Here is a 13381-nt window from a genome sequence, read left to right as displayed (position 1 = left end):
ATATGCAAATGTGCTTGACACAATGGATGTATGTATGGATTGTGATAAGAATTGTATGAGCCTCCAATAAAATGATTTTTTAAATCAAAGATTGACGTATTCAGTATGGATTGCAACTCACTGTAAAGAAAACAAAAACCATCAGAACTGGACTAATACATAAGCAAATAAACAGAGAAAAGTTTGAAAATGTCGAGAATTTCATTGTCCTAGGATACATAGTCATGGAAGCAGCAGCCAAGAAAACAAAGAACTTGCTGCATTAGGCATATCTGCTTTACCAGACCTCTTTAAAGTGTTGAGGAGCCCAAGTTGTGCCATGGTATTTTCAATCACCTCATATGCATGGGTAAGTTGGACAATGAATAAGGGGACCATAGATGTGTTTGAATTATGGATTGGCAGAGAAATATTCAAAAGATTTCCCAAAAAAAACAAATAAATCTGTTCAGTCCGAAAGGGCAGTAGTCAATTGGACGCTGATAGTGCTGGTAGTGTGGCATAATGCAGGGCCTACACCAAAAGGACTTGACATAGATGTCTGGATGAGTGAAGCGAACCCTTCCTCAAGGTTGCCCGTACCCTTGATTGAGGACTGTGGTGTTCATATGTGGAAGAAAGTGGTGAGTGGCTGCCCCAGGACTGTGAAGTTGGCTGACAATTGGACTGTGAGAGGAGCACTGACGTGGGCAGTGTTCAATGGAGGGGAACCCAGAATCACCATGTGTTTGGTGCCTCGATGCCCCCTGAAAGTGACATGACAGGTTTTGGTCTGTTGAGTAGACATCTGTACTTGGAGTATCTGATCTTGGAAGCTGGCTCCGGGCACTAAGTCCTATGCTTAGGGTAAACTGAGCTCAAAAGATGGAAGATCAAATTGTGTAGGGCAACAACTCATGGGCTGTGGCTCAAAGTGGATCTGTACTCACATGGACTCCTCATGCTGACAGTGTCCCAGTGTCTGGAGTGTCGTGTCACTGGAAAAAATTGATATCATCAGTAAAATTGCCTTTTACCTCATGGGGATTGACAGTGTTGTACTTTTTTTAGTTATCTTGGGCTTTGCTTTCCTGTTCTTAGCTTGTTTTTCTGTTTTGTTTGGTTCTGTTTTTCCTTTGTTTGATTGTTTGGCTGTTTGCTGGTTAGTTTGTTGCTGGTTCTGGTGGGTTGGTTCTCTAGGGGCTTGATTCTATAAGATGACTGCCAAAATAAACATTATTTGTCCATATTACATGGACAAGCAGGTGGTTTGGAGGCTCCTACTCAATTCTGGCCCCAATCCAAGAAGAGCTGGTTCTGATAACACAGCCCTGCTCAATGCTTGCCTTCATGCAAAGTGTGGTCAAGAGAGCATATGGTGCCTGGCTATAAATCAGAATAGTATCTTGGCTCTTAAGTGTTTTACTCAAACAAGCATCCATGTAAGTCCACATGGAAGAAGTGCACCAACTTGTGTGATCCAAAGTTGACGATAACAGAATTCATATAAAATGAAAGGAAAAATATCAGAGCTATAAGTGTGAACACCCAACTTGTGGGAGGTTATGGAGAGTATCTCGTCAAATTAAGCCACTGGCAGATCCTCTCTAGCCACCAGCAAATGTCTTGAACAACCTTACTATCAAACAATGATAATCCCAATTTTTTACTATCAAACAATGGTAATCCCAATGTTTTACTATCAAACAATGGTAATTCCAATTTTGCAGGTGCAAACTTGATACGGGGCCAGTTGATTTAAACAGCAAAGAAAAAGGAACTGTTCTAAAATTGAATGTGGTAATGATTATACAATTCTTCTTGATATGATCGATAGATTGAATTATATTATATATGGATTATGTATCAATAAAATTGTTTCAACAGCAACAACAAAGAAAGTACAGTCAAAAATGTTCCTAGGATGCAAGACTTTGTCTCAGGTATTATGGGCATGCTTATCAAGAGAGACCAGTCTTGGATATTTCAGCCATATTTATAAGGAGATATCAGTCCCTGGAAAAGGGCATCATTCTTTGTAGAGGATCAGCAAAAAAGAAGGAGACCGCCAATGAGATGGAATGCCATGATGGCTACAACAGAAAACTGCAGCACAACAATTCTGAGGATGACACTGGACTGGGCATTGTTTCATTCTGCTGTACAAGGACTGCTAGGCATCAGAATGTACTTGACTTCACCTAGAAACTGCAACAACAATCTTCATATGTCTTACACACTTTCAGTCTCCCACATTCTTCCTGGGCAAGAGGTAACACATTTACTGTAAAATTAAAGTGCAGAAATTAAAGTGTGAACTTCACCTTGACTTAATGTGGCACATCGTTTCTGACAGCTTTTTGTGGCACTTTTGTGAATTTTTTCCAGATTCCTATGACGATGTGAGAACTCCCAGCTGGAAAAGACTTTTCAAATCATTGTAATTTTCTTCTAGGATTAAAGCTTGAAGAACTGATAACCGATGTCTTTATATTTACTTCATTAAAAGTCAAAGATCATTATAACAAATCCTGCTATAACAAACGTATGTGTCTGTTCCTAAAACATTCAATGTACCATTTTAAAATCTTGTACTATACTTATTGCTGTTAGGGTTGTTCTTAGTACAAGCTTTATAAAAGCAAAGCGTCATATTCTGTCATTGAGATAGTTAAATTTTATTGTGCCAACCTGGCCGATAAACACATGTGGGGTTAATTGAAGGGTAGAGAGAGAAATGGCTTGGTGAGCCTCTTCTTTCTACTACTTGTGTCTCTTACGTTGTGCTTCAGCTAGCAAAGCTTACTTGCTGCATGACATCCCTGAGGAGAAGCCACATGGAAACACTCCGATGCAGCCCTGGGTGCTGGAGCAGCTGTGTGGAGACCCCTGCCAGCTCTGAGATGCTTACATGCTCATTGATTCGGCTTTCCTCCTGCAGTTGGCATAATTGCATGTGTTTTGTGAGATGGAGGACTTTGTGGACTGGTGTCAGACATATGGGTTAATGTTGGACTTGTGGGCTTGGGCAGCATTGGGTTGGGGTGTTTTCTTGATGCACACTTACCCTTTATATAAAATTATCTCTTATACATATGAGTTTCTGTGAATTTTTTCTATAATGTACCCAGACTAACACAGTCATCTTTATAATCCACACTATCTATCATAGAATCTATAGTAGTTGACAGATGTTGAATTGACAAAAGATTAAAAATTTCAGTGAAATACTTTTGGTAAAACCACTTCTTTTTAAAACCCCTTAAGTTCTATTAAAACCTTGTTTTTAAAATGTTTTGTTTGGTCAGGATTATATTCCATTTATAAAGTCATTTCTGCTAATAACAGATTGTGTAACTACAAGGATTTTCAGAATATGAGCTGATTCTGAAAAGAGAAGTATTTGATTTTGTATGTGATGGTTGCCAAGGGAACACGAATGTAAATTTCATTTTACGTAAGTCTTGCTTAAAATATTGATCTGAGAAAGGGAAGAAGCTTTATGTCATGTAGTAAAGTAACTGAGAAACTATTTTCTATTGGAAGGAAAAAGAAGAGATTATGTTTAACTATTCTATGTCAGCCACTGTGCATAGATGTAGAGAGGATAACCAACAACTCAGAAGTGTTATCCTTCTCTTACTCCTTGATAGTCTATGCCTTATACTACCATTCAGAAAAGTAGAAAAGGCAAACCAATTTGCTGAGCACTTAAGTGATTCAGACAATAGCTTAAAACTCATATTTTATGATGAACTTCCCTACCCACAGGAAAACTGTGTCTCCTAATATGTGTTCTCGCAGTACACAGAGCCTCCCTAAACAGAGTGCCCATGATATTATATCACAATTTATCGATTTTTATCTGTCATGGCATTTCCAAGCCTTTATCCTCAACACCTGGCTTAGTGACTCACTCTTTTTCAGCCTTTTCTTCCTTTCTCATCATCTCAGGCTGTATTCTAAATGTTGCCGTTATTAGGTGCCTGTGAGATGGCTCCAGGTTCATCTGCACAATAGATTATATGTTTGAGTCCATTATTGCAGACACTATTTTGTTCAGTCTTCCCCTTTTTGGCTGACCCTCTACTTTACCAAGCACGATGCCTTTTTCTATGCACATACCCAAAGTACCTGAGATGATGTCTTGCTATCCTTGCCTTGCCGCATCCTTGCTGAATTTCTTCCAAGACATATTTGTTTGTTCAGCTGGCAGTCATACACTTTCAATATTTTTCACCAACATCATAATTCAAATGGATCAATTCTTATCTCATCGTCCTTATTGATTGTCCAATTCTCACATGCATAGCAGGCCATAGAAAACCCCATGGTTTGGGGTCAGACACACCTTAGTCCTTACAGTTGTGATGAATTTTTGCCTTTACATTGAGCTGAAATCCATACTGAAGATTGTGGTTGTTTCATTTTTCCAGGCTTTAAGCAAGGAAAGTTATGCCATCCACATATCAAAGGTTGTAAGTGTATATGCTTCTCCAAATAATCCAGACACTCAAGATTATTTACTCGGCATCTATTCCACTATCCGTTGCCATAGAGTTGACATGAATTCATAGCAATACCCTGCAGAATCCCCTTGTTCTGTTCCAGTTGATTACCTCTTGGTCCATGGAAAGGTTCTGCATGGCTTAAAGTGTTTTAAAATTCCAATTTTTCACAATGTTATGATAGTTTATTGTGCCCAACACTGTTGAATGTCTGTGCACAGTCAATAAGCAGAAGTAAAGATTTTTCTGATAGTCTCTTCTTTCAGCCAATGTCCATCTGATATTAGCAATGATAGCCCTTGTGCTACATCCTCCTTTGTATCTGGCCTGCATTTCTGACAATCCCTGATTACATGCTGATGCTTCAAATAGACTTGAAAGATTCTGAATATTTTAGGAGACACACCTCTTACATAAGGATCTTTTCACATATGGTTCTCTCGGCCATGAACCTCTAAGCTCCATTCTTCCCTCAGAAAATCTTTCTCATTCTCAGTTATCTTATTAGAAATCACGTCCTTCAAATGTCATTACTATGTGAGGTGTCCCTCCTATATGTTCCAGGACTAAACTAACATGGCACTCATCCAATTTTTAACAGTTTTAGTGAACTTTAATTTACCCATCATACAATTCAATGTTTTAAATATATTAAAAAGAGTTGTGCAATCATCACCACCATCAATTTTATAACAGTTTCTTCATTCTTATACCATTATAATTAGCTCCCCAATCTTCCCTGCCATAACCTATTATCATCATGTTACTGTCTCTACTGATTACCTATCCTGGATTGCATGGAAAACTGTAGGGGGAAAAAATGAACAACAACAAAATAAAATACAGATAAACCTCAATCCAAGAGAAAGTAGAGGATTATAGAAACTAGAACAAATTTTAAATGGCTCATAAGGGAAAACAAATGATAATATGTTAAATTTTAACCTAACTATATCTTCAGTAAAATTCACTTTCCAATGGACTCTGTCTGAGGGCAAGATATTTCACATCCCTAGTCATTGGTCTGAGGGAATTCAATGTGGGGACTCGGCAAATGGATTTTTGACTATCACAGTCATCTATAACTTTCTGCAAACCATCATCCCATTCTGTTTTAATATATTATTTCAGCTTTCAAAGGATTTCATCTAATCCTCAGCACCTAACACAAGTGCCTTGCCACATCATATGAACTCAATGAATATTTGATGACTGCATAAAAATGAGTGCGTATTGCATGCAAAGGTAGCTGGCAGATGTGGGGCTATACAGGAATATGTATGACACAATTCTTACTCAAAACTTCAGGAAGGTTTCAAACACATGCATATGTAATGCCAATAAAAGAGTGCTACAATTAAGTCAAATGTGCATTCTGGAATTTCTAGAATGCTCTTGATTCTATCACATTGTTCACTAAGTATACTTGGAGTAGTCAAAGGCTGTGTACGGATTTACAGTTTAGCAAATATAGACACTGATGCTATAACTAAAGTATAAGCAAAATGTGATTCGTATATGTGGGATATATAAGATAGAAAAATGAGTTCCGAGGAAGATTTTAGTTAGAGGTGGTGGGATTTGTACTAGACTTTGAATGGTGGACTAGCAGGCAAATGTGGGTAGTGGTGAAGGGAATCTCAGACAATGCAAGCAGCTTATACAAAATATCTGAGGCTAGAAAGGGAAGGAAGGAGCCAAGGAATAATGGATAAACCAGTGCAACTGGAGCAGGGGACAAGAAGTCATCTGGAAGAAGGGGGAGCATTAGAAATAGCTAATAGAAGCCTTGACCTTTGATAAGCTGTAAGGGGACCGTTAGCTTCCACACAGGTGAGCTAAATTGACCATGCACTTAAGTAGAAAGGCTGCAGGTGTTGAACCATTTGGTAAGGTTCCAGAGATGCTAGGGCTAAGAATACTTCTTGGGGCGAAACTGTAGCTCTAAGTGGTGAGTTAGAAAAAAGCCTCATGGAGTTGAATGATAGAAATTATAATTATAAGAGTTTTGTTATTATTTTTTAAAGCTTACCTCCACTGTTTATCAGTAATGGCAATACATAATTTTTAATAAGCCTATATATGGATGAAATATAAAATAAGTAGAAGAACATAGTCCTCTAATTTTTAATTATCCATGCCACAAAAAATATAATTTAACTAAAAGCAAGCCAAGTACTTAAAATGAAACAATCTTGAGTTCTCTTCTGATCGTAACATCTCAATACCTAAATCTCATTTCTCTGCACATATATTATCCACGAAATTATTAAGCAAACTGTGCCTTTAAGTTTGTGAATGAATAGAATGTACAATTCTTGCTTAATTAATTTCTTAATTAAAATAGTTTTCCATAGTCAGCATCTAACTTACTTGAATATTTGCTTTTGAATGCATGATACTATTTACTCTCAGAGCAAGTTGCTGTACATTTGCCTATCAGGAAAAATGCATACTATGAAAGCTCAGCCCAGTGAAACTTTTACCCATTTTTTGGGGGGGAGTGGTACCCCTTCATGTACCTATGCTTGAGGATGCTCGAGCAAGGGCCTTGTTACCAGTCAATATATCAGCTTCAGGCATGAACTGCCTCTTGGTGGCATGGAGATCCTCAGGAGCAGAATATGGAAGGAATACTAAACCAATCATGTAGTCCTCCAGCTGCAGATATACCCAGTGTCATATCTTCATTTAGTTTGTTCTGAGAATCCATGTCATCAGATATCCATATTCAAATATATGTAAAAAACTCACCAAAGAAAATGAGAAATTATTAGAATTAGAATCCAAATATTCACATGAACCCTTCAGCTGGAAGAGATCTGCTGACCAATAAGTCCAAACCTTTCATTTTAAGATCTAGGAACCTGTACCTCAGTTAAAGATCTTCCCCCAAACTAGCCACATGATTGTGCAGGTTATTTAACGTATGTTTCCAATGCAAATGAAGTCCATCTGGGGTTGTGTAAAGGAACCCTGGTGGCATGAAGGGTCACGTGTTGATCTACTGGCAAGCCAACAGAAAGCAGTTTGAAGCTACCAGTCACTCTGTGGCAGGAAGATGAGGCTGTCTGCTCCCATAAAGATTTGCAACCTTGGAATCCCTGAGGATCAGTTCTACTCTGCCCTATAGAGTCACTATCAGCTGGAATTGACTCAATGGCAGTCAGTTTGGGTTTGGGGGTGTTTGTTTTTTGTTGTTGTTAGAGCTATATCTTCAATCCGTTTTTCTTCCTATTGTCTTCATTTACATGAATAAGCAGAAATTAGCAATATAATTAAGTATTGGCTAGTTGTGCAATGATTTAGAAAACTGTTTCATTTAGCCCCATACCAACAATAAAATAATTAGCATATATTGAGTACTTATCCCTGGCCCAATGCTAAGTTCACTTACACACATCTCATCCAATCCATACAATGGCTCCCTGATGTCAGCCCTTGCACTATTTCCATTTCACAAATTAGAAAACCACAATTCATCAAGGTGATGTCACCTCATTAAGATTCTTCCCCTAGTAAAAGGAAGAACTAGAATTCCAATTCGAGTCCAATTGACCATAGAGTGCACACTCCCAATCACTGTGTTTCTGCATTATGAAGAGAACATTTGGGACATGTTGTGGCTTTCCTTACCATGGCCTTTCACCTGGCTTACTCAGTCCCTAGATATTTTTCTCACTTGCTCACCTACTCAGCAGCCAGGCCACCTGTGAAAAAGATGTATAGTAGTCTATTTCCTCTGTATATTATTAAGTAACAAACGTTATAACCTCAACTTTTGCAATGTTCTACAAGGGAACCATGAAGGGTAACTATTTTCTAGGTGCTACTTTTCTTTTAAGATAAGTGATCATTTTAATGAAAATCACAGTTTTAATATAATGTCTTTTTTAAACACACAGCACTCTAGTAGAAATAACACACAGGAATTAAAATATAATCTGTTTTAACATCCTATGAGGAAAAGAGATTGCGCAAAGATGCTTGTTGTCAAAACGCTGCAATATACTCATATTCCTTTATTACTTCATAGGCCTTACACAATTGATTCACGTATGGATTGTGGTAAGAGTTATATGAGCCCCTAATAAAAGGATAAAAAAATGATTGCCAAGAGGAAGTTCTGTGGAACCAATCACGTGGGGTCATACGTGGTCCTAGGAGCTAAGTAAGAGCAGCTCAATTCCACCTAATAGACATATGATTTCCAGAGAAGGGAAAGTCTATGAGGTGCTAATTTTCTAATCTCATCTTTCTTCTGGTACTCCTTAACTTTGTTGTTAAATACTTTGAAAACTTAATAGTTTAATTTTCAGTCTTGATTTTTAACCCAACACTGACAGGAACATCGCAACTGCATACATTTAGGCTTATCATTTCTGCCTAGCAAATAATGGAACTTCTGAGAGAAAAATAAATAAATAAAAAGAAGGATGGGAAGATAGTAAGCATATTTCTTCCTTCCATTTGCTTTGAAGGAAAAATTAAAGCCACAGTTTGAGTAAGAATTATTCTAGGAAAATCTAAGAAAAGGATAGTGAAAAGAAAATTATTTGACTCTGTGGCTTCTTCAGGGCTAATATATGAGGGCTTCAAGAAGCTCATTGGAAAATGGAGTAATGCTTGAATTAACAGTCAAATGAACAGAAGAATATAAAGATAAACATTTATTTATATGTGCGTAGACCTAGACAGCGGAAATATGAATCTTTGTGTAAATTTTACAGTTTCTGTTATCAGTGATCAATAGCTACCAGGTATTGCAAAGAGAAGTCTCAGAAAAATATCTAGGAAGGCTACCCTTAGATATGCGTATGCCATGTATGTTTTTCTTAACTGTTGAGGTTGACATGTGACTTGCAATTACATGATCAATTTATGTTTGCCATCATTGTTGTCCCTTAAACTGTGTCATTACATTGGTGGCTTATTTTTCCCATAATTGCCATAATCTTCTCATGTTCATGCAGGATATACAAATTAACCCCTTCCTTGAGTCTAGAGGTTGTACATATTTTTTTCATAAAAAGCCAAATACCATATATACACGTGTATAAACCAAGTTTTTTTAGCACATTTTAATGCAATTTTTGTGGTAAAATTAAGTGCTGATATTTGGATCGGCTTATGCTTGAGTATATATGGTAATATATACCACTGTAGCAGGAAAACAGACCTGAATAAATCTGGCTGTGTTCCAATAAAATTTTATTTATTGGCACTAGAATTGAATTTCATGTCTTTTTCACATAGAAAGAACAATACTTGCTAATGGTTGTTGTTATTTTAGTCATTTCAAGATGTGAAAGCCATTCTTACTCTAAAAGATATACAAAAGTAGGCGGCAGTCCAGACCGTGTGTGCAAGGTACTGTTGGCCAACCCCTGATCTAGGTCTGGACAAAGCAGATCCATTCCTACTTGTCCTGTAGAGGCGGAGATGGATAATGGCAGTGAGTGTGGAGCAACGCTAATTCTCAGGGTTCCCTGAGGCCAGATTTGGTGGAGAGGGCAGAGATTTGTGGCGGCACAAACCCCCATTATAAGTTCTCTAAATGTAAGTCCATCTTCAAATTGACAGTTACTGACAAGCTAAAGAAGACTTGCCAGTGGCAGGAGATCATTGTTAATAGAAACCTTTTGTTCCAAAGAGACACCATGACTAAATGTTTTCCCCACAATCATTCCCCTTTTGTTTTTATGTATAATAGGAAAATGATAGAGAGCAATCATTTTCACTTTCCTATTTTCAACACCAGCTGCTCATCTTGGCATACTTAATTAGGCTTTTTAAAACAAGGGGATCATCCTGCTGGGGCTGGTCAATAGCTGGTCTACTTCTTATGATTTCTCTGACAGGAGAATCAAGAAATAATGCCTTTACTCTGCCTCCAATTCTGATTCAAACGTGGAAGATATCAGTGAAATGTTATGCAATTATGATGATTTCCAAACAAAACAATCCAATTTTCATATGGATCACTCTTATATAGAATGAAGTGTTGTGAAAGTACGTATCATGAGTGTTGTGCTCACTTTTGTGTCCCCAAGGTCTTGGAAAGCGCTTAGTAAAGCAGTGTCATATGATGTGTGAGAGCTGTATATATGATGTATATTTCAGAGCTACACAGACATGGATTTGAATCTTGGCACCACTGATCTCGAAAGTCACCAATCCTCAGATCCTCAATTCTCATCTATCAAACGCAGATAATAATAAACTGAAGTAGATGGTATCTATAAAATAATAGTATGGGTATGAGTATCTAGAAAACACAGACTTCTAGATATGGCGATTAGCAGGAATCTACTTTCTACAACAGCACCCTTATTTGGTGTGTTACAGATTATTCACTGTGGCTCAAGTAAAAGATAAATTTGTTTCACTGTAGTCTAAAGGCTGTTGTCTGCAGGGAATTTAAATCATGATTCCCTGAACAACATTTATTTGATAGGTCCAGATAGAGGCACTAATTGTCCTGGTTTGCCAGGACACAGAATGTCAGCAATAAAACTGGGAAAGTCTTAGGCAAATTGGACAAACCACACCATAAGTTTCTTTTCCTGTTCATCCTAGCAGTGAGATGTCACCCTTTTGAAAAAATCTATTTGCATCTGAGGGCGGATAGATGAATAAAAGAAAAGGAAGTTAAGACTCAATACCTCTGTTGGGGACCAGAGCAGAATGCTAAACAAGAATTCAGGTTCTTCCTCCTCCCCTAAATGGAAGCATGCAATACTTCATACAATAGTTAATCAACTCGTTCCAGCCTGTAGCAGAACTGGTATTTACATTCAGCCCCCTCAAAATGCTAATTGAAATTATTTGCAGCTAAAGGAAGTTTGAAAACTTCTTTCATTTCATAGACAAAGCCTGGGAAGTTTGTATTGTTCTCTCTGTAATTTTAATTTATTATAAGCACTTGTTCTACAGATCAAAGAGATGCTAGGCCCTTTGTAGCTGGCTGTTCTACGTCTAAAATTTTATTCATGCAAAAAATCCACATTAACTTCAGGTTTGGTTGTTCAGAAGACATTGTTGACAATGTCTCTCCCTATAACCCAGGATTGCTTTTCTACTGGATCTCTTTCCTCATGATTTCCTTGGAATGAGAATAGCCTTGGGGGAGGCTCTGACATGGAGAAAGCTGTTGTGGTTGTGGTTGCTGCTAGTGTTGTTAGGTTCCACTGAGTCAGTTCCAACCCATAAATGAATTTATGCACATCAGCAAGAGCTTCTAGTTCTCCTTATTTTCAGCAAGCAAAGTTTATAAGCTGCATATCTCGGGTTGTTAATAAGCCTCCTCCAATCCTGATGCCACATTATCCTTCATAATATTCAGCTTTTCTGATGATGTTCTCAGCATACAGATTGAGTAAGTATGGACATAACCCTTCCACACACCTTTCTTGAAAGAGCAGTTACCTCTTTTATCTTTTCTCTAGCAGTTTAAAAACCCACAGGAACCTCCATGTCATCAATTGAATTGTGTCCCCAAAATACATATCTACTTGGTGGGGTCATGGTTTTCAGTTATTTAGCAGTTATATAATGATCTAACATGGCAAATATGCAATGATGTAGCTATCACCATGATGTGATCTGATGTGATTAACCAATCATTGGTAAAAGGACTAGGCTGGGATACAACATCTTTATTCGGGTCATAGCTCCAATCCAAAGTAAGGGAAGTTTCCAAGAATTGTGGCCTTTATCACCTTTTATCTTAAAAGAGATAAAAGGAGAGAAAAACAAGCAGAGAACTAGGGAGCTTAGTATCAAGGAGGAACAGTGAAACAGATCCGAGATCCCTATGCTGAGAACCTCCTAGACTCTAAGGAAGATTGACACCAAGACACATTGAAATCTCGAAGGAATGCTATGCCTAAAGAGGTTGCAAGGAGACAAGGACCTTGACCCAAGCTGAAAAAGCATTCCCCTAGAGCTGTTTACCTAGTTGCATAGTGGTTATGACACAAGGTCAACAGTTCGAAACCACCAGCTGCTCCATGGGAGAAAAATGGTGTCACAGTCTCAGAAACCCAGAGGTACATTTTAAGCCTGTTCTATGGGGTCACTATGTGTCAGAATGAATTCAAAGCCATAAACAGAGAAACACAATAAACAGAGAAAAGATTGAAATAAGGTGTAGAGAATTTCATTTTACTTGGGTCCATAGTCAATGCTCATGGAAGCAACAGTTAAGAAAATCTAAGGATGCATTGCTATGGGTCAAAAGACCTTTTAAAACTGTTCAAAAGCAAAGATATCACCTGAGGAATAAGGTGGCCCTGACCCAAGCCATCGTGTTTTCAATTGCCTCATGCATGCAAAAGCTGAACAATGAATAAGGAAGACCAAAGAATAACTAAGGACTTTGAATTATGGTGCTAGTAAAAAATAAGTATAACATGAACTTCCAGGAGAACAAATACGTAAGTTTACCTTGCAGGAAGTACAGCCAGAATGCTTTTTAGAAATGGAGAATGGCAAAACTCTGTCTCACATACTTTGGACAGGTTACCAGTAGGGACAAGTCTCTGGAAAAGGCTGCCATGCTTGGTGAAGTAGGTAAGAGAGAAAGTGGAAGACTTGCAACAAAAGAGACTGATATGATGGCTGCAACAATGTGCTCAAGTACAGCAGCAATTGTGAGGCTGGTGCCAGATCTGGACACATTTGTTTCTAATGCGACGAGTATTAATCAACTTGAAGGCACATAGCAACAATGATGAAAAACTCACTACCATCAAGTAATTTTTGATGGGTTTATAAGATAACATATCTATATACTGAGGAACATTCTATACCATCTTCTAATTTTTACCTGCTGGACTTGATAAAGCTGCTTCATGACATACAGACCCACTTAAATTTCTGTAACACCTACT

Source organism: Tenrec ecaudatus, chromosome X (genome assembly GCF_050624435.1).
Source record: "Tenrec ecaudatus isolate mTenEca1 chromosome X, mTenEca1.hap1, whole genome shotgun sequence".
Taxonomy (NCBI): Eukaryota; Metazoa; Chordata; class Mammalia; order Afrosoricida; family Tenrecidae; genus Tenrec; species Tenrec ecaudatus.
The sequence above is the reverse complement of the archived record's forward strand: the minus strand, read 5'-3'. Positions refer to the sequence as shown.